Source organism: Benincasa hispida, chromosome 9 (assembly GCF_027475165.1).
Source record: "Benincasa hispida cultivar pf3 chromosome 9, pf3_genome.v1.1, whole genome shotgun sequence".
In the NCBI taxonomy this organism is placed as follows: domain Eukaryota; kingdom Viridiplantae; phylum Streptophyta; class Magnoliopsida; order Cucurbitales; family Cucurbitaceae; genus Benincasa; species Benincasa hispida.
Window position 1 is genome coordinate 85,207,607 of NC_143486.1, and position 23,388 is coordinate 85,230,994.

A 23,388-nucleotide genomic window follows, 5' to 3' on the forward strand; every position below is an offset into this window, starting at 1 on the left:
TTTTACTGGAAAAAGTTATAGAGCCAAAGAACCCTTCGAGCTTATACATGCAGACCTTTGTGGTCCGATGAGTGTAAAAGGCAGAGAAGTGTTTGAATATTTTGTCATTTTTATGGATGATTATTCAAGATATGGGTATGTTTATCTAATGCAACATAAGTCTGACACACTTGAAAAGTTCAAGGAGTATAAGGCTGAAGTTGAAAATTTGTTAGGTAAAAAGATTAAAACACTTCGATCAAATCGAGGTAGAGAGCACATGGATATTAAATTCCAAAACTATATGATAGAACATGGGATCGTATCTCAACTCTCAGCACCTGGTATGCCTCAACAAAATAGTGTATCAGAAAGAAGAAATATAACCCTGTTGGACATGGTTCACTCTATGATGAGCTATGCTCCTCCCCCTATCTCGTTCTAGGATTATGTATTATTAGATCCTAGTGCTACACATTCATTCATATCCAGCATATTTGCATTGCATATAGATAGAATGCTTGAGAGCATGCCTGATGAGTTGTTTATCTCTACACTTGTTGGAGACGTACTAGTGAATTGTGAGGTAGTAATTGAAAACCAGAGTTTATGGGTCAATTTGATTCCTTTATAGTTTCTTGAGTTTGATATTATTTTAGGCATGAATTTTCTAAGTAAATATTATGCCTCTGTTGATTGTTTTAAAAAAGAGGTAGTGTTCAGAAGGTCAGACGAAAAAGAGATAGTATTTGCAGGAGGCGAAAGACTTCTCCTTAATAGTTTAATATTAGTAGTTGAAGCTAGGAAGCTGATGAGCAAAGGATGTGTTGCCTACCTAGCACATGTAATAGTTTCACAGGATAAGAAGTTAAAGCCAGAGGATGTGCTAGTTGTACAGGAGTTTTTAGATGTGTTCCCTGAGGAATTATCAGGATTGCCACCTGACAGGGAAGTTAAGTTTACTATTGATTTAATTCCAGGTACAACTCTTATTTCGTAAGCCTCGTATAGGATGGCACCAGCGGAGCTGAAAGAGCTAAAGGTATAGTTACAAGAGTTAGTGGACAAGGGATACATCAGACCCAGTGTGTCACTGATAACTTGTAGAAATACAAGTTATTTATATCATCTTACTTAGATATGCAGAAATAGGAAGGAAAATTTGCGTCAAACATATTAAATTTGGCTTAGAAACGCAAAGATTGTAGAAGTATCGGAAACACACCCGTTGACCACATTGTGATGGCAAAAAGGATGTCCAAATCTTTGTTATGCGATGATTACTCGTGGACAAAAAGAGCAATGCATCTCGGGGATTTTGTATCACTGCATGTGACGATTGCTCGTGGTCAAGAAGAGCAATGTATTCTCGAGGATTTCTGAAATTGTATAGCTTTTCTGATGTACTACCTGACAAATTGAACGTGGAGCAGAGCAGACATTCCCACCAATCCTTGACAGGAAAAAGTAACTTTTCAGAGTGGGATCACTGACGCAGGAGGTGCTAAGGTCTATAAATAGCAACATCAACACTCAAAAAAAGGGGGAGAGGGAGAAGAAACATAGAGAAGAAAATCATACGGAAAAAAAGACATTCTTCCCTCAAGAACTCTCCTGAGAAGGAAATTCTCCACCTCATTCCTCCATCACGCCGGTAAGTAAAATAGCTCCGATCAGGATCCGTGCCAAGACATTGACACGCTGCTCTCATTTATTCTTACTTTTCGTTCATCGATTGTTGTTCATTCCTAGTCTTTCATTCATATCTCTGTAACAAACACTTTATCTTTACCAATTAATATCATTATCATGTTCACCTTCATCTCTATATTCATCATAACGCATTCATCTTCCGTTTCTCTCACCAAGAGTAATTAAACCCCCAGGGTGCGGGGGAAGGATTGAGCGAGTAAGTCAATCCATGTTGAAGAAGTCAGCTAAGTTTAATTAACGCATGCTCAATGGCTTCTTCATCTGTGAGAGAAGAAGTGAAGATGTTAATCCACCTCTTAAAAGAAGGTTGATAGAATGCGTTAACTAAAGCAAGAAGTATTTCCAGAGATGAAAACAACCTTGCGTTCGCAAACGTTTATCCTTGATCGTCATAGAGATATGGTGACGTAGGCGATCACCGAGAGGTGTAAGCCAAGCGAAGACGGAACCTTAGTTGCGTCCTCAATAGGATTGACAAACTTGTGATGTTCTTTCCCCAAACCCGTTCTCACTCTGATTCTATCCAAAAGACTTGCCATCGAATTCCTTCACATACACTTTGCACAACTTCAGATTTATTTGCCTAGTTATTCATTTATCATCGCATTTTACTATGTACTTATTTGTTCATTTATCAACGCATTTTATTTTTCAGCATCTCACAACCTTAATTTGATTACGGTTGCATATATCACATCATTGTCACATTAACATCGCAATCCCCTGTTCAACCTTGGATCACTCGAAGAAACTTGTGGTGGAATTATACTTGGTTTCAACGCAAGAAAATTTGTGACATGCATAAACTACATGAACGCATTCTACAGTAAATTTTGTAGTATCGCATATATTATCTAGAAGCGTGATTAAGATAGCGCATCGTATAACGTATAGCATATCATAAATTTTTGCGGTAGCATTGCATCCGCCGCAAAGCAACAAGTTTTTGACAGACAACAATCTTTGGTGTCGTTGCTGGGGATTGGCGACTTTAGTACTGATATTTTTGTGATATTGTGTAGGACATATTTCGGGAGTACAGTTTGCTTAAGCGAAGAGCAACTGACGGTGCATGAGTACTGGAACGGATCCAGAATTCAACGTTGACCCAGAAATCGAGAGAAGCTTTCGCAGGAGAGCATGCCAAAATCGTAATAGGCGTCGTAGAGATATGGCCAACAACAACAATGAAAGGCCTGAAGTAAATCAAGGAATGAATCGGCCGCCGCAATACCCAATCTTCCTAGCTGCTGATCACAATATTCCTATGAGGAACTAAGCGGCACCCAATTTATATGATTTTTTCCCGGGTATCAAAAGGCCAACAATGGAAGAAAACGCCAAGATGGAAATTAAACCTATTATGCTCCAGATGATACAAAACGCGGGTCGATTTGGAGACTTGCAAGGAGAAGACCCGCATGCACACCTCACCAGTTTTGTCGAGATGTGCAATACATTCTCCATTCCTGGCGTGACACCAGAAGGCATCAGACTCTACCTATTTCTTTACACACTCAGAGATGAAGCCAAGAAGTGGGCCCATTCTTTAGAGCCAAACGAGATTAACTCCTGGGATTAGTTGGTAGAAAGATTCATGAAGAATTCTTCCCTCCCGCCGTTAACGCAAGAAGATGACGGGAAGCACTAAATTTCGAACAAGCCGAAAATGAAACTCTGAGCACCGCATGAGTGCATTTTCAACGTTTAGTGAAGAACTGTCTGCATATTGGGATTCTAGATTGCGTCCTCATGGAAACTTTCAATAATGGCCTGAACAGAGGACCGCAAATAGTTGCAGACACCTCAGCAGCAAGAGGATTTATGGATAAAACTTATACTGAAGCAAAAGTTATCCTAGATCGCATATCGCGAAATACGGATGACTAGGTTGATGACGGATACGGAGGCAAAGGCACGGAACGAAGGAAAACAGACAGTGCCATTGTACCAGTGGACGCAATGACCACGCTGGCCACACAGATGGCTGCGGTCACCTCGCTCCTGCAAACCATGGCTATAAATCAAGGAGCACTCTCTCATAATGCAATGCAAGCCAGCACACTGACATAAGTAGCAGCAGTGAGCTGTATACAATGTGGAGAGGCTCATTCAGTGGAAGCCTGCCCATCGAACCAGCAATAAGTAAATTCTGTGCATAACAACCCCTTCAACAACACATATAACCCAGGTTGGAGGAATCATCCCAACTTCAGTTGAGGAGGGAACACTGACCAGGGAGGCCAGAGGAATCTGCAGACAAATTATTTAGGGAATGGAGAAAATCCTCCAGGCTTTCATCACCAAGGGCAAGGTCAAAATAATTATCAGAACAGACAAGCTCACAACCAACCCTCTTCATCCAACACTTCATCCAACTCATTGTCCTTAGAAGCACTGCTCAAAGAGTACATATAGGAGAATGACGCGCTCATTCAGTCGCAAGCATCTTCCATCAGGAATTTGGAGGTACAGGTTGGGCAGCTTGCGACCGAATTGAAGAATAGACCACCTGGTGCACTACCCAGCAGCTCAGAAGTGCCCAGATCTAGTGGGAAAGAACAATTTCAAGCGGTGACATTGAGAAGTGGTAGAAGGGCGGTTCCCGTGTCAACAATACCAAAATAAGTAGGACGATCAGAAGAAGCAACCAACAACAATGACCACTCGAATACGAATAGCAGAACCCCCAGTTTGGAAGCAACAACCACTACGGAGAATGAATCTTCACAGACCCCAGAACTAAAGTCATCGCAAACACCCTCAATGGACCAATCTCCAGCCTCAAGAACACAGTGAGGGACCTGAAAGAACAGTCAATCGATCAAGAAGTACGGCGGGATCCTCCACCATTCCCGTCTAGGTTGAAAAAGAAAGACGATAGTAAGCAATTCAAGAGGTTCCTGGATGTTCTCCGACAGCTACATATTAACATTCCCCTAGTAGAAGCGCTGGAACAGATGCCCAGCTATGTGAAGTTCCTCAAAGATACACTCACCAATAAGAGGAAGATCGGGGAAAATGAAATCGTCGCACTAACATACGAGTGTAGTGCACTCTTCCAGAACAATATCCCCAAGAAAATGAAAGACTCGGGAAGCTTCACATTGCCATGCTCAATCGAGGGGAAGGAAGTCGGAAATGCGCTCTGTGACTTAGGGGCAAGTATCAACCTGATGCCCTTATCAATCTTCAAGAAGTTAAATATTGGCAATGCAAGGCCCACACAGTCACGTTGTTGTTGGCTGATAGGTCAATAACGCATCCAGAGGGCAAGATAGAGGATGTGCTTGTGCAAGTAGACAAATTCATCTTTCCAGCTGACTTCATTATACTGGACTACGAAGCTGATACTAAGGTGTGATGAGTTATTTTATTAAGTGGAAATATGGATGATATGCGTTGATGGATTGCGTTGTGCACTCAAGTTTCCCCAGCGGAATTCAAGTGTAAATTCCTCTGAGTTTCCTGGTAAGTCCAGGGTCGAACACAGGGACTTGTAAAAATAATTGTGTTGATAATGTTTATGAAAACTTTGTGGAAACCAAGTAAATAAATAAGTGAGGGTATGTTGTTGCGTTGATGAAAAAGAAGTAAATAAAGGCGACGAATTTGGGAAAGAGAGTTGCGTTGACAGATGCAATGAGTATGCGATGAACGGGTTGAGAAGATCTTTAGCTAGCGTTACTCGGGAATACGTCAAACTTTGCGTTCATGTTACAACCATGCACAGCAAGTCATTTCCCAATGTAAATGCGATGCTCCTAAGTCTAGGACGCATGTGTTGAATGCAAAATGTCTATAGAGCTTATCCCTAAGTCTCTACTCATCCTATGCGTTGATGCAAAATGCATGAAAGCAACGTGACCACATACAATCATATCTTATTGCTAAGATGCATGCGATGCGTTAATAACAAATAGTGCTCATTCCTAAGCGCCTATCTCTCGTTTATGTATTCTAATCTGGTCCTTCCAAACCTAGATTCTAACCTGACCTTCCCAAGTCTAGATCCTGTCCTTAAACTACCCTCCTGGGTATCTCTAACAGACGAATGAAGCATACATATACAAGATAATCACAAAGAATGAAGATTTCCTAGTTATACTAGCTAAATGCTTCTCAACCCATTCAACTGTTTTAGCTACTCATGTGTGAATTACAGAGAGTGAACAGATATAGAGAAAGACGTTCCATTCTTATAACTGAATTGAGTACAAAATGATAATGGAAAATAAAGGTAGAGATCCTGGTAGCAATTCCTTACTGACCGAGGCTTTTTACACTGAATCTCTATTCTAATCTACAAATATTCCCGCTTCCATAGGTGTCGGCCCTCTCTCTATCTTGGAGCTTCTGGTGCTTTCCCAAGCTTGTCGGAACGATCTATCAGCACACCTTCTTCCTCACGTCCGCCTTAAAATGGAAGAAGATTATGGATAGAGACGCGAACTTGTAAAATGATGAAATAATCGACTGCTTAACCCCTTCTCTGAAGAATGCACTTGGTATTTATAGGGCATCGAAGGTGAAAGGCGGCTTCTCTCTCCCAGTTGTACAGATGGGATAGCTTTAATTCCTAACTGATGCACCGGATAATTGTCACCGATAAAGCTGGATGTACTTTGTGACCATTATCGACTGTCAACTTAATTTGGATCCGACTGCCATCAGCTTTATGTCCCATCGATCTTAATCGTCCTTTCACCCGGATGCGCCCACCGTGTTGTGCTGACCAATTTGCGGTGATTCTTCTTAGGCGAATGTTTGCGAGCACGATCAATGCAAAGTCTTGCGGTGAAGTTGCGCTCGACCACTGTATTCCTATGATCACAATCTCTGCATTGCGTTAACGCATTTTCTGCACAAAAATTTAAAGATCAACTGTTCTAATGCGTTGGACGCATGCGACCGCAATATTATAGAATTTATGCTTAATGGACGCAATTTAACATATTTCATCAACGCAATCCAACATTGTTTAAGAACTTAGTACCATGATAATGTGCATTTCTGCCCGCTATCAAGGTGTCGATCATATTGGGTCGCCTGTTTCTCGCAACTGGGCGCGCGTTGATCGATGTACAAAAGGGAGAGCTCACTATAAGGCTCGACAATCAGCAAGTGAAGTTTAACGTTCTCAATGCGTTGAAATACCCAAATGATATGGAAAACTGCCAGTATCTTGAAGAACTGCAGGAAGGACAATGGCACAAGTTTCAAGAAGCAACTGAAGAAGAAGATTTTGAGATTGGCACAATGCTGGAGGAAAGTTGCACAACAATACAGACTGACCACGATTTTGAATTAATAAAGTTATCTGAACGATCAACAAAACGAACTAAGCCATCCTTGGAAGAACCCCCATGTTGGAGTTGAAGGCACTCCCAGTGCATCTCAAATACGTTTACTTAGGAGACAATGACACTCTACCAGTCATAATCTCTACCTCACTGAGCAAAGAAAATGAGGAAGCACTTATTCAAATCATCAAGAAATACGCTAAAGCCTTGGGATGGACCTTAGCAGACATTCGAGGGATCAGTCCCTCATATTGCATGCATAAGATCCATCTTGAAGAGGGAAAAATCGGATCCGTAGAGAGGCAACACCGTCTAAACCCTGCCATGAGAGAGGTTGTCATTTACCCCATATCTGATAGCAGCTGGGTAAGCCCAGTGCAGTGCGTTCTAAAGAAAAGGGGTATGACCGTCGTCACCAACAGCAAGAATGAATTAATTCCAACCAGAACAACGATGGGGTGGAGGATATGCATGGATTATCGCAAGCTAAATTTGGCCACAAAGAAGGACCATTTCCCACTACCGTTTATTGATCAAATGTTGGATCGACTTGCAGGGAATGAATTCTTTTGCTTTCTTGACGGCTACTCGGGGTACAACCAGATCGCGATTGCGCGGAAGATCAAGACAAGACAATGTTCACATGTCCATTCGGCACATTTGCATTCCATCGTATGCCATTTGGACTCTGCAATGCACCAGGCACCTTCCAAAGGTGTTCATTGATGACTTTTCAGTTTTTGGCAACACCTATGAATCTTGCTTCTCAAATTTGGAAAGAGTTTTGAAGAGATGCGTAGAAACAAATTTGGTTTTGAACTGGGGGAAATGTCATTTTATGGTAGAAGAAGGAATAGTGCTAGATCACAAGATATCAAAGGCAGGATTGGAAATGGACCGAGCAAAAATTGATGCAATTGCCAAGTTACCACCACTAATCAACGTGAAAACACTTAAAAGTTTTCTGGGACATGCGGGGTTCTATCGAAGATTCATTCGCAACTTCTCTCAAATCGCAAGACCCCTAAGTGCGCTCCTCGAGATTGATCGGGAATATGAATTTAATGACGCATGCGCTGAAGCGCTCCACACGCTGAGAAATGCGCTCATCACTGCACCAATTCTGGTTGCGCCCGACTGGATGCAACCGTTTGCACTGATGTGCGACGCAAGTGGATATGTAGTGGGCGCAGTCTTGAGCCAGCGAAAAGACAGAGTTTTGCATCCTATCTATTATGCCAGTAAGACACTGAATGATTCACAAGAGAACTATACAACCACAGAAAAAGAAATGCTCGTAGTGGTGTTTGCCCTGGAGAAATTTCGACAGTACCTGATCGGATCGAACGTGATGGTGTATACGGATCACTCTGTGATCAAATACATCATGACAAAAAAGGACGCAAAACCAAGACTGATTAGGTGGGTACTACTTGTAACACCCCGCACATTTTTTAGTAATAATGTAATTTCAGTAACTTTATTATTTGGATTTTCAGTAATTGTTATTAGTTGGAGGGCATTTTTGGAATTTTGGACTTCAACTGTAAGTGCGGGAATTTAATTGTTGGCGTGAAATTATTCAAATTGGAAATTAATGGCAGGAATTAATTTCCTTTTGAAATGGAAAGAATATTAATAGTATAAAATGGAAAGGAATTGAATGTAATTATATTTATTTTCTTTTTTGTTTTATTATTATTATTGTTGTTTTTTTTTTTTTTATAAAAAATCAAACCCACATTTCCCTTTCCTCCTCACGCATCCGCCGGCACCCCCCCACAATTTCTTCTTCCTTCAGCCGAGACCCTAGCTGCCGCCCAAAGCCGCCACGTCAGTTTCTTCTTCATGACCTCCGACCACCACTGCTCAAGCGTCATTCGCTTTTTTCGTCACTGGATCTATCGATTTGGGTAAGATTTCTGCCATTTGGGTTATGTTACGAGATCCGAATTATTTATTTATGCACATAGACACTTGACTGCTAGTATGAGATGGTATGTGCTTCAATGGTTGTATTTGATCTGATGATGTTGAGGTATACATGTATGTGGTAAAACCATGATGTTGAGGTATAAGTGTATGTTGTAGAGCCATGATGTTGAGGTTTATGTGCATGTCATAGATTCGTACAGTGATGATTATGATGTTGAGACTGTGCAAATGTCCTTACTGATTAGTTAGATGCCCATTAGATTTTGTGTTTCCTTCGGGATTCGCCAGTTTGTGTTTCCTTCGGGATTCGTCAGTTTGTGTCTCCTTCAGGATTCACCAGTTTATGTCTCCTTCGGGATTCACCAGTTTGTGTCTTCTTCGGGATTCACCAGAGGTAGTAGGCATACTTAACTACAGTAGGATAGGACTCAGTCTCCTTGTTTCATATGTATATGTGTCCTATGAGGACTAGAGCAGTTTATATGTTTCACCAGAAGTAGGTATCTAAAGGACATAGATGCCCAGCCTGACCCTAGTAGTGGGGTTACTTAATGTGTATTTTATACTCATTCTTTCTCATGTTGTTTTTTTAGGTAAGGGTAGAGATGCACCGACGATGGACAAGCGGAATTCGTGATCGAGCCACTGGGACTAGTTTTTACGCTTCCGCATCATGAGATTTAGAGTTTTTTTTTCATGTTTCTCTTAATTTTTAGTTTTGATGTTTAAAACTTACTTTCAAGAATCATTTTTCAGACTTATTTATTATCCTTTATGATTTATGGGTACCCTACTATTGATTTAGTATTTGAATTTAATGAAAGTCTTTTGAACTCACCTTATTTAATTAGCATTTATTTCGCCATAATCGAGTGTCGTTTTGAGTTCCATGCATGCATGTATTTAGTAACGGCCTAACTTAAGTTCTAGGGGGTCGGGTCATTACAGTTGGTATCAGAGCCCATGTTTTGGGTTCTATAGACTGACTTACTATGTAAGTCTAGATTGTCCCTGTGGCCCATGAACGGATTCCTCGTCATCGCCAGGTACGTCTTATCAATTACAAGTTTTATGATAGTTGTGCATTAAAATATTTGTTTAGCTTAAATGCACCAGTTATGTTCTAATGCTAGGTCAGTGACTCGTTAGAAGATATTATAAGAGGATTATCAGGTACAACACTACAAAAGGGGAAAAGTAAAATAGAGTAAATTATGAGATCACTTGATACTAGTTTATCTCATGGAAATTATGTTAGGAACGAACAAATATATGCCTCAGTTCAGAGATGCTAAAGATTGATGAAACTATGTCGAGTTATGACAATTTAGGAATGAAGGTATTTAAATGTTTAAGCCAATCAATAAAATTGTCAAGACAAGAATTGATCAAGGACTAGTGTTATGTTTTTGTGTTGGATAGTGCAATCGGTGGTAGTATAAATATACAGGCCAGTACTCAAGTATAAGGTTAAAAGTTGTTTTATGAATAAGGAGGAAAAGAAAAATAGTCTATAAATTTATTGAAGGTTTTGAGGTATTAAGAACCCAACATTTCAAGAAAAATTTTAGAAAAGATTCATAAGTCATAATCATTTGGGTAATACTACGACTTGATGGACTAGGTAAAGTATGTGTAATGATATGAAGGATTCTTTTGGAATATCTGGCAAAGTAGATGTCATTAAAGGAAGCTAAAATAGTTGAACATGACCTTGGGCTTAAAGAGGTTAAAGCAAGTTGTTATTTGTTTAGGTTGAAAGATTATTTTAGTATACCTAGACTAAACCCTGCACCTTATTGTGATGAGGAGATCCAAATTACACAAATTTGAAGAAACAAAAGTCTTTTGGAGTTTAAAAGTATGCAAATTGGCAAAGGAGAATTCTACGAGATGGAAATTCTTAGTGAGAAAGATAAGACTTATAGAGGAGTTAAGTAAAATATAACTTAGTAAAGAGATTATGTTCCAATTGGACAGTGGGAAAAAAAAAGGTGTCTTGAATTTAGTGGTTTTATCAAAGATAAGTGTAAAGGAGAGAGAAGTATCCAAAGAAGTTTACTTTTTGGAAAGAGAAAGGAATTTAATGTGTTCAATACTCCTAGTTAAGTATGGTTTGGAGGCAAGATATGAGAGGTTACAAGGTATTTGTTTTGGTGTAAAAGAAAAATATCTAATGATCATAGGGACTTTGGGACAAGTATTAGATGGAAAGATAGCTTACATAGATGATTTGGTATGGAACTTTGTTTTAACACAAGAATCTGTTGCTGAAATAGAAGGTCGAGAAGGGATAAGCTAAAATGGAGTTACTAGTAGCAGTAGATGATCGAGAACTATTGACATGGTATGTTGAGGCTTCATTAGTTAAGAGGTAAATCATTGAGAGCATTAGTAAGATTTAAGGGATTTTGATTTGTGTGCTAGTTGGAAACATGAACTAGAAAGACCATCAAGTTGATTGAGAAAAGAAAATAATCCAACTCGCGGTATACAATAATGGTATATGCACAAAAGTAAGTAAGTTGGATCTTCCAATATAACCATTGGTATAAGGGATAGACTTGGCAAAAAAGTTGAGTTGATAGTAAGAGGTTACTAAAAGTGGGTCTAGAGCATTACTAGATAGTATGTATTCTCTTGCATGGGCAATGAGTTAACTAGCTTTAGGGAGTACGAGTAATCCAAGCTAGGACTTATGAATCAAGAAGGTCTTATCATTAAAAAAAATGACTTCAAGGATCAATTACGGTTATTACGAGGTTATGGAAATGTGTTATCAATTGACTGACGCTTTAGCATCTAAGGACTTCAAAACCTTATTTTCAGAGGGAATTTTAAACTCATCTGCAACAGGGTCTAACTAATGATATGTGATTGTTTTAAGGCTAAAGAATAATATGAGGATTGGCTCAAGCAAGTTTTATAGCCCATGACAACATAGAGCCTCATGATGAGTTTCTCATGAATGTGAGACTTAATTAGACAGAGTTATTCTCAGACATGTAGACCCTAGGAAAGACATCACAGTTGGCGCTTCTAGAGTAGAAGCAGTTTTCAGTTGACTAGATTTGTTCTGGTATGTATCTTTAGATGACGCATTATATAGTATGACCAGTTTCTTCACTGCACATATGAAGTTTTCCCAGTGACAAAATGGTAAGTTCAAATGTATGTTTTTAGTGGATAAGACTTTCTTAACTTCACGACCATTTTCACAGTTCTCAGCTCGGCCGTGTAGAAGTGTTGTTGATTTTCAACATCTTAAGTTTCATAGTTATTTATGGAAGGGGTTGTTACACCTCTTTTGGTACTAGTTTTAGCTATATCAAACGATGAACCTCGTTTTGCATCTAGTTTTTTTTTTTTAAGAGTCTCCAGTTAGCATTGAGTACTCGATTGGATTTTGGTACAATTTTTCACCCATAGACTGATGGTCAAATAGAACGTCTGAACCAAATATTGGAAGATATGTTGTGTGCTTGTGCACTAGAGTTTTCAGGGAGTTGGGACTCTCACCTGCATTTAATGGAATTCGCATATAATAATAGCTATCAGACTGCCACTGGCACATTGCCATTTAAGGCCCTATATGGAAAAAGTTGCAAGTCTCTAGTATGTCAGGGTGAGGTTGGTGAGAGGAAGTTGCTAGGTCCTGAGCTAGTGCATATCACGAATGAGGCAATACAGAAGATCGGAGCTAGTATGCAACCAGCTCAGAGTAGATAGAAAAGCTACGCCGATGTAAGACGTAATGACCTAGAATTTGAGACTGGTGTGAAAGTGTTCTTAAAAGTGGCACTCATGAAAGGTATTCTGAGGTTTGGCAGGAAGGGGAAGTTGAGTCCGAGATTCATTGGACCTTTCGAGGTCTTGGAGCGAGTTGGCCCCGTAGCTTATGGTTTGGCATTACCCCCAGCACTGTCTTCAGTTCATAATGTCTTCCATGTTTTGATGCAAAGGAAGTATGTAACAAACCCGTCCCATGTAGTTGACTACGAGCCCTTACAGTTGAATGACAACTTGAGCTACGAGGAGAACCCTATAGAGACCATCGCCAGAGAGGTAAAAATATTGCGCCGTCGGGAAATTGCTTTTGTGAAAGTCCTGTGGCAAAATCACCAGTTCAAGGAAGCTACCTAGGAGCGAGAGGATGAGATGAAGGCCCAGTACCTGGAGCTTTTTCAAGAATGAACTTTCGAGGACGAAAGTTCTTTGAGGAGGGAAGAATGTAACACCCCGCAAATTTTTTTAGTAATAATTTAATTTTAGTAATTTTATTATTTAGATTTTCAATAATTGTTATTAGTTGGAGGGCATTTTTGAAATTTTGGACTTCAAGTGTAAGTGCGGGAATTTAATTGTTGGTGTGAAATTATTCAAATTGGAAATTAATGGCAGAAATTAATTTCCTTTTGAAACGGAAAGGAATTAAATGTAATTATATTTATTTCCTTTTTTGTTTTATTATTATTATTATTGTTTTTTTTTATAAAAAGTCAAACCCACATTTCCCTTTCCTCCTACGCATCCGCCAGCACCCCCCCTCAATTTCTTCTTCCTCTAGCCAAGACCTTAGCCCCGCGTCAGTTTCTTCTTCATGACCTCCATACACCAACGTCGTTCACTTTTGCCGTCACTGGATCTATCGATTTGGGTAAGATTTCTGTTGTTTGGGTTTATTTTTGGTTGATTCTTGAATACTCATTTACTTTTGGCATCAATTTGTTGATACCCATTTTGTTTCAACTTTGGATTCAAGTTTGTGAAGGTATTGAGGTGTCGTTCAGTGAAGTTGGAGTTTGTTTTAGTGAGTTTTGGTAAGTTTTATGCTTTGATTACCCTCTTATGGATTAATTTTGGTTGTTGAGAAATTTTGGTAAAGTCATTTGGAAGTGATTTTTTGACAAAGCTACATATGGATAATTTATTTGAGACATTGGTAGTGAAGTATGTATTTGATTCAAGCTTTAATCATGTAAGCCTAATTTCAAATTATGATTAGGGGGTTGATTCAAGAATTACATTCAAGATGAACAAGTGTTTGGTTTGCTAATTATTTGGACTTAAAATTGGAGGTTTGGAAGGTGAATTCGAATTGGACCATACCTTAGGTAAGGTTATCTGCAAATATTTTGTAATATTTGGGTGTTTGGAATTTGGCCTTAACTATTAATTTTAAAGCTTGGTTTATATTTAGGCTTGATTAAGGATTCAAGAATTTCACAAAGATTCAATTGCTTTTCAGTTCGACCTAATATCAAGGTAAATAACTTACTACTGAAACTGCCCACGGGCCAGGCATTAGATGTATGCTAGCATGTTAAATGAAGGTTATGGCAGAATGACAGCATGAAAGATTGATAGTATAACATGATTAAAGTATGTTCTGTTACGAGATCCGAATTATTTATTTATGCACATAGACACTTGACTGTTAGTATGAGATGGTATGTGCTTCAATGGTTGTATTTGATATGATGATGTTGAGGTATACATGTATGTTGTAAAACCATGATGTTGAGGTATATTTGTATATTGTAGAGCCATGATGTTGAGGTTTATGTGTATGTCATAGATTCGTACAGTGATGATTATTATGTTGAGACTGTGCAAATGTCCTTACTGATTAGTTAGATGCCCATTAGATTTTGTGTTTCCTACGGGATTCGCCAGTTTGTGTTTCCTTCGAGATTCACCAGTTTGTATTTCCTTCGGGATTCACCAGTTTGTGTCTCCTTCGAGATTCACCAATTTGTGTTTTACGATCCTCAAGAGAATAAGGTATTTGTATCGACAAATGCCACATTCTTAGAGGAAGACCACATAAGAAGTCATCAACCTTGCAATAGACTAGTATTGAATGAAATTTCCAAACACGCTACAGAAAGAACTAGTTCATCTACTAAAGTAGTAGATAAAACTAGTATATCTGGTCAGACACATCCTTATCAAGAGTTGAGAATGCCTCGACGTAGTGGGAGGGTTGTTCATCAGCCTGACCGTTACTTGGGTTTAACAGAAACACAAGTCGTCATACCTAATGATGGCATAGAGGATCCATCAACCTATAAACAGGCGATGAAAGATGTGGATCATAATTAGTGGGTCAAAGCCATGGACCTCGAAATGGAGTCTATGTACTTCAATTCTGTCTGGGAACTTGTAGATCAACCAAATGATGAAAAACCAATTGGTTATAAGTGGATCTACAAAAGAAAACGTGACCAAGCCGGTAAAGTACAAACTTTTAAGGCTCGACTTATGGCAAAGGGTTATACCCAGAGAGAATGAGTGGACTATGAAGAAACTTTCTCTCCCGTTGCCATGCTTAAGTTGATTAGAATACTCTTATCCATTGCCATCTTTTATGACTATGAAATTTGGCAGATGAATGTCAAGACAGCCTTTCTAAACGGCGATTTTGAAGAGAGTATCTATATGGCTCAACCAGAGGGGTTTATTGCACAGGGTTAAGAACAAAAGGTTTGTAAGCTTCAAAAATCCATTTATGGGTTGAAACAAGCTTCTACATCTTGGAATATAAGATTTGATACTACGATCAAATCTTTTGGCTTTGTACAGAATGTTGACAAGCCTTGTGTTTACAAGAAGATCGCCAATTCTACTATAGCATTCTTAGTTTTATATGTTGATGATATTCTACTCATTGGGAATGAAGTAGGTTACCTAACTGACATCAAGAAATGGCTAGCAACACAGTTCCAAATGAAAGATTTGGGAAATGCGCATTATGTTCTCGGGATTCAGATTATTCGAAACCGCAAGAACAGACCACTAGCCATGTCTCAAGCAACTTATATAGACAAAATGTTGTCTAGGTATAAGATGCAGAATTCCAAAAGTGTTCTGTTACCTTACAGATATGGAATTCATTTGTCAAAGGATCAATGTCCTAAGACACCTCAAGAGGTTGAGGATATTAGGTTGTAATTAGAGTTGGAGTCATTAGAGTTGAAATTAGGTTGTAATTTCTTGATTCTGGGAGAGAGAACATCAACAAAATTGAAAGAATTTTGACTCACAGACCCGAATTAGCCCCAGACCTGAGAAGAGAGCTTCAACACCCGACCCGAGTAGCGATTCAACCCGGTTCGAAGTAACCCCGCACACATGCCTGGTTTTGAACGCCTGCCCCCGCCTGGATCCGACTAGCGCTCGCCCGCTCCGCTTCACGTGACCCGGTTCGAAGCCGCCCGCGTGCCTCCCGCCTCGTGCGACCCGCACGTTCCATCTACCCAACCTGCCCCACGCCTCCGTTGACTACGTCAGTGGGCGTTGACCAACCGGTCCAGATGGTCTAGACTAGTCCGTTTGACTTGGTTGAGCCGATTTGACCGGTTCAACTTGGTTTTTGGTTTTTTGGGTCGATTCAAGTGGTTTCTGAGCGGTTCCAGATGGTTCAAAGTGTTTGAAGCCGGTTTCAGGAAGCTGGTTGCTATTTTGTGTAATAAATTAGTTATTTGTTTGTTTTTAATGCCAAAATCGGTCCATTTTAGTGTTGTTTACCTATTATGCATGTGATGTATAATGTTGTTTAATTGAAAGAAGAATGTTATAGATGAATGCTCTAGGGTTATAATTATTATAATTTATTTTATAATTGTTATAAAATAACCTAGACTTCTAAAATCTATAACAAAGATAAGATGCATGCTCATTAAATGTTTTTAAGTTTACGGTTCACGGAACACCTACTACCTGGAGATCGAGCCGACGTCTGAGTTAGGTTAAACTGGTTTTATGAGCATGCGTGAGCGATGTGAGGTAATAAAATTTGTTTATCACTTAGACATCGTAGGTTAAAAATCCAGTATAAAAGTTATACTCGGATGAATCACCTAGACTTAGGATATGTTTAGTTAGCCGAAATGTATCGCTAAGTATTTTATACCCTAACCGTCTAGAACACTTCATCTGGAGAGAAGTAATGTACTTTTAACTCTAGCGTCCCTAAGAGTTCACACCATGAGATTCATGCTTGGCTTTGGGCCGCCCTGGGAGCGGACTCCATTCAGAGAGTGTTTGCATGAGTCAATACCAAGGTGAATAGGGGAAGTTGTTCATAGTAAGTGGGAGAAGGAAGTGTGTTAACACATCCTACAGTCTCTTCCATTAGGTCGCACCATGAGATTCTTATAATGTGTCTGCATGTCTGCCCTAGAGCGACCTTACCAATCAGAGGGCTGTATTATAGGATTCGAAACTCCGCAAACTCTAGAAATTGATAGGGTCTCTCAGGTCCATTTTCATTCTTGTTTTTCCAACTTTGGGAGCATAATGATTCCGATCTTTGAGGTCTGAAAATGGAGGGTCACACTTACAAGAATTACTAAGTGTTAGTAAATTCTTGGCCAAAGTAGCGATAACTGAGTTACTATAGGAATAAGAGTTATTCTAGTGATAGTATCTAGTCAAGATAGTCTTGGTTCAACGGAGGAATAGTCGATCACCCCTCGATGAAGGTTATTCTAAACCATTGAAATATCGTTGCAAAATATAATAATGAAGGGTACATTATTAGTTTTTTTTTGCTAAACTTGATTGGATTTAAAAGATTAATGTTTTTACTAAAAAGGATATGTTTTTCTTCAGCATGACTAGCTCTTTAGATCAACTCTTAGCTTCCGAGAAACTAACCGACGATAATTACTCAACATGGAAAAACAATCTAAATTAAAAACTAGTAATAGATGACCTGAGATTTGTCTTAACTGAGGAATGTCATTAGGTCCTTGTCTCGAATGAAGCACAAGGTAAATATGATTTACTAGTTGCTGAAACATGTTTAGTGGAGTATGATACCTTAATCTGGATATTGGATTCAGGAGCCACTAATCATATTTACTTCTCTTTTCAGGAAACTAGTTCCTGGAAAAAGCTTGAAGAAGGCGAGATCACCCTCAAGGTTGGAACATGAAAGGTTGTCTCAGGTGAATCAGTGGGAGACTTGAAGTTGTTTTTCAACGATAGATATATCATACTTAAAGATGTTTTGTATGCTCCTAAAATGAAACGGAATTTAATATCTATCACATGTATATTGGAACAAATGTATAAAATATCTTTTGAAGTTAATGAAACGTTCATTTTAAAAAACGGTATTCAAATTTGTTCTGCTATACTTGAAAACAACTTATATAAGTTAAGACCAACTAAAGAAAAATTTGTCTTAAATACTAAGATGTTTAGAACAGCTGAAACTCATAATAAAAGATAAAAAGTTTCTTCTAATGTCTACCTATGGCACTTAAGACTTGGCCACATAAATCTCAAAAGGATTGAGAGATTGGTTAAGAATGGACTCCTAAATCAATTAGAAGACAATTCTTTACCTCCATGTGAGTCTTGTCTTGAAGGAAAAATGACTAAGAGATCTTTTACTGGAAAAGGTCTCAGAGCCACAATACCCTTAGAGCTCGTACATTCAGATCTCTGTGGACCGATGAATGTCAAAGCTCGAGGTGGGTATGAATATTTCATCAGTTTTATTGATGATTATTCAAGGTAAGGTCATATTTACCTAATGCATCACAAGTCTGATTCTTTTTAAAAGTTCAAAGAATATAAGGTTGAGGTTGAAAACCAGTTAGGTAAAACAATTAAGACACTATGATCAGATCGAGGTGGGGAGTACATGGACTTAAGATTCCAAGACTATATGATAGAACACGGAATCAAGTCACAACTCTCTGCACCTAATATGCCACAGCAGAACGGTGTATCTGAAAAAAGAAACAGAACCTTGTTGGACATGGTTCGCTCAATGATGAGCTTTGCTAAGTTACCTGATTCTTTTTTGGGACATGCATTAGAGACTGTTATCTATATTTTGAATAACATTCCCTCTAAAAGTGTTTCAGAAACACCTTATGAGCTATGGAAAGGGCGTAAAGGCGTCACTTTAGGATTTGGGGATGCCCGGCATACGTGTTGGTGCAAAATCCTAAAAAATTGGAACGTCGTTCGAAACTATGCCTATTTATAGGTTATCCAAAAGAAACAAAAGGTGGTCTATTTTACGATCCTCAAGAGAATAAGGTATTTGTATCGACAAATGCCACATTCTTAGAGCTTAGAGGAAGACCACATAAGAAGTCATCAACCTTGCAGTAGACTAGTATTGAATGAAATTTCCAAAGACCTTACAGATAGAACTAGTTCGTCTACTAAAATAGTAGATAAAACTAGTATATCTGGTCAGACACATCATTCTCAAGAGTTGAGAATGCCTCGATGTAGTGGGAAGGTTGTTCATCAGCCTGACCGTTACTTGGGTTTAACAGAAACACAAGTCGTCATACCTGATGACGACATAGAGGATACATCGACCTATAAACAGGCGATGAAAGATGTGGATCATGATCAGTGGGTCAAAGCCATGGACCTCGAAATGGAGACTATGTACTTCAATTCTGTCTGGGAATTTGTAGATCAACCAAATGATGTAAAACCAATTGGTTATAAGTGGATCTATAAAAGAAAACGAGACCAAGCCGATAAAGTACAAACTTTTAAGGCTCGACTTGTGGCAAAGGGCTATACCTAGAGAGAGAGAGTAGACTATGAAGAAACTTTCTCTCCCGTTTCCATGCTTAAGTCGATTAAAATACTCTTATCCATTGCCACCTTTTATGACAATGAAATTTGGCAGATGGATGTCAAGACAGCCTTTCTAAACGGCGATCTTGAAAAGAGTATCTATATGGCTCAACTAGAGGGGTTTATTGCACAGGGTCAAGAAAAAAAGGTTTGTAAGCTTCAAAAATCCATTTGTGGGTTGAAACAAGCTTCTACATCTTGGAATATAAGATTTGATACTGCGATCAAATCTTATGGCTTTGTACAGAATGTTGATGAGCCTTGTGTTTACAAGAAGATCGTCAATTCTACTATAGCATTCTTAGTTTTATATGTTGACGATATTCTACTCATTGGGAATGAAGTAGGTTACCTAACTGGCATCAAGAAATGGCTAGCAACGCAGTTCCAAATGAAAGATTTGGGAAATGCGCATTATGTTCTCGGGATTCAGATTATTCGGAACCGCAAGAACAGACCACTAGCCATGTCTCAAGCAACTTATATAGACAAAATGTTGTCTAGGTATAAGATGCAGAATTCCAAAAGTGGTCTGTTACCTTACAGATATGGAATTTATTTGTCAAAGTATCAATGTCCTAAGACACCTCAAGAGGTTGAGGATATGAGACGCATTCCCTATGCTACAGTAAGAAGCCTGATGTATGCAATGTTATGTACTAGACCTGACATATGTTACGCAGTAGGGATAGTCAGTAGGTATCAGTCCAATCCTGGATATGATCATTGAACTGTCATTAAAAATATCCTCAAGTATCTTAGGAGAACGAGGAACTACATGCTCGTGTATGGTACTAAGGATTTGATCCTTACTGGATACACTGACTCTGATTTTCAAACTGATAAAGATGCTAGAAAGTCTACATCTGGATCAGTGTTCACTCTTAACGGAGGAGCAGTAGTGTGGAGAAGCGTAAAACAAACTTGTATAGCTGACTCCACAATGGAAGCTGAATACGTAGCTGCTTGCGAAGCAGCAAAGGAAGCAGTATGGTTGAGGAAATTCTTGACAATTTGGAAGTCGTTCCAAATATGCGTTTGTCTATCACCCTATATTGTGATAATAGTGGTGCAGTTGCAAATTCAAGAGAACCAAGAAGCCACAAGCACGGCAAGCATATTAAGTGCAAATACCATTTGATCCGGGACATTGTACATCGTGGAGACGTTGTAGTGACCCAGATATCTTCTAAGCAAAACATTGCTGATCCTTTTACAAAGGCCCTCACGGCTAAAGTGTTTGAAGGTCACCTACAGAGTCTAGGTCTACGAAGTTTGTAAACTAGGACAAGTAGGAGAACTTTTGGGTATATGCCCTAGTTTATTGTATTTATATGTTTATTGTACTCATATGTTTCTCACTTAAATTCAACATTGTGATACTCCACTAGGAGTTTTAGTCCAAGTAGGAGTTTGTTGGATTTTATGTTCTAAAACTCATAGTTTGTAAATTAATAAACATATTCTGTTTTGTTTTTCGATAAAGTTGTTATTGAAATAGTAATCTTGAATCCAATAAACTAAGGTCCTGAGGCTATTTAATGTAGTTTGAACTTTATGTAGTGACAAAAATGTGGATCAAGTTCAAATATATAGCCAAAATGGTCTATAGTATATGAATAAGGTTAGGTGCCTTATTCTGGGGACACTATGGATGCGGTCCACTTTGTAGTTAGTACAAACGATGTGATCTTGAATCGTTCATATGGAGATATGTGAGTGGGGGCATCCTATGCAATGAGTTTGCATAAGAACCATGAAATAGTCACTTTTTATGTTCTAAATGCCATTTTATGTATAAAACTGACTATTCCATTAACTGATGACCTAGGTAACTTAATCTTAATCTTGAACTAACTATGAACTCCTGTTCACTCGAAATTATCCTTAGATCTACATAGGTGAGGGCAGTTCATCATCGCTGGCCTCCATAGGGTGCAAGATGGAATTCACTCCTACCCGTTATAGGGATAGTAGATAGGTTGTTCCCTTTAGTACTGAATCCAGGTCTTGAACAAGGGGCTTCACTCTCTCCTTGGCCCGAGAGAGGTTCGGTTTATAGGTTGGACCTTAAACCAATTGTTCATTAGAGGATCAATGAAACTTAAGGAATAAGATGTAGTCTTGGGGTAAAACAGTTTTTATGACCCAGCCGAGATTACAAACAACTTGAGAAGGATTAGCTTATTAATCATGATTATATAAAATGAACACAAATATATCTATAGTGAGGGGAGTGCAACTACGGGACTATAGTGGAATGACCCGTTAGTTAATGAATGTTGATTAGCTCCGTCTAAAGAGTTTAGCCAGCTAATCTCAGATCGTTGAAGCCCATGATCTATAGGTCCATTAGGTTCCCCTACTAGCTCATATGGAATAAACTTAGAATACTATGATAGAATGATTCGAATTGTTCGAATTGGGTGAAGAGAGAGAAACTGACAAGTATATGTGATATAGTAGTCGGTTTTTAGTTTAGAGATACAGCTTTAATATTTAAATATGATTTAAATATCAAGAATATGAATACATTCATATTCGGAAGCTCGAAAATAATGGAAATGGTCAAAGATGTAAAAAGTCAAACTTTCATCGACCTTATATTTAAATGTGATTTGAATTTCGAGAAAATGAATGCGGATTCATCTCGGGAGGTCAAAATTAGTCTACACGAAAAAAATCATAAGAAGTCAAAATGTTGACTTTTTGGTCAAAGTTTGACTTTGACAAAATGACTATTTTGCCCTTTGACTATAGTTAGTGGGAAAATCCAAACTTTTGTTGGATAATTCCACTAACAAAATAGTGGGCTAGGTGTTGGCTTATAGTGGAGACATTAAGTCGACTAAGATATTGGATTATAGGTGTTGGGTTTTTATGGATTTGTTTCATGCAATTGTTGCATGGCTTTTTTTCTATAAATTGGGCTTTCAATTATGGATGAAAAACTTTTGGCCATTTTTCCAAAATTGTTTTCTAAATTTGGGCTGGAAAAATCACTACTTTGTGAAAAAAGAAAAACCTAAACCTAACCAAAGATTCCATCTTCTTTTCCATCTCTTTCTCTCTCTCGGGTTCTTCATCCACCGGGTCCCACAATCTGGTTCTGAGTCCAGAGGATAGTAGGTCAACTCTAGTGGTGGTCCGAAAGAGTTCGGGTCGAGATTCAACGAGGAAAAGCGTTTTTCGGGAGCTACAAAGGTTGTATCCTACCCTTTTAATTTACTGTTTTTTTCCTACTTTTTGCATGCTAATTTCCTTTAAATTAAAAGCAATTAGAGTGTAATTAGATTCTTAGTCCATTGCATATGTCTCGTGTTCCATCAGGCACCACCGGCAGCCTTGACACACATCCACTGGAAGCAAGACATTTCTTCCAGCTGGTCCTTCCATTTCCCTTCTTTTCTTATATTGTATTGTATTACATTTTGGCTTAAGGAATTAATACATTTTGTGATCAATGCATTTCTATATTTTCCTTCGATTCCATCTTCATCTTCATTTACTTAGCATCCTTAACTTTCATTGCATCACTTAGTAAGACTGTTAGAGTATCGCATACTTAATCATGCGGCATAGGAATATGAAGCATGTAGCAAACCACTGGGAGGTGTGCGTTGCGTGAGTGTTGTGAAAAAACCTTATTTGCTTAGTGTGAAGCTGTGGCAACGCCTGTCTATAGGCGAACGCAATGCTTGTCTATGAGTAAAGTCAGCAACAACTAACTGCCTGGGAGGGTAAGTGGTTAGTCGCATTAAGCATTGTAAGCAAGTGTTCACTAGAGATAGGAATAATCTTACGTCAGCCAGGTTTATGCGATTACCTTGTCTTA

The 23,388-nt window shown here is 38.8% G+C and overlaps 1 pseudogene; it reads left to right on the forward strand.

Annotated features, from left to right (window-relative positions):
- The first annotated feature begins 640 nt into the window (after positions 1-640).
- Positions 641-7,071, forward strand: LOC150034137 (uncharacterized; annotated as a pseudogene).
- Positions 7,072-23,388: the final 16,317 nt, after the last annotated feature.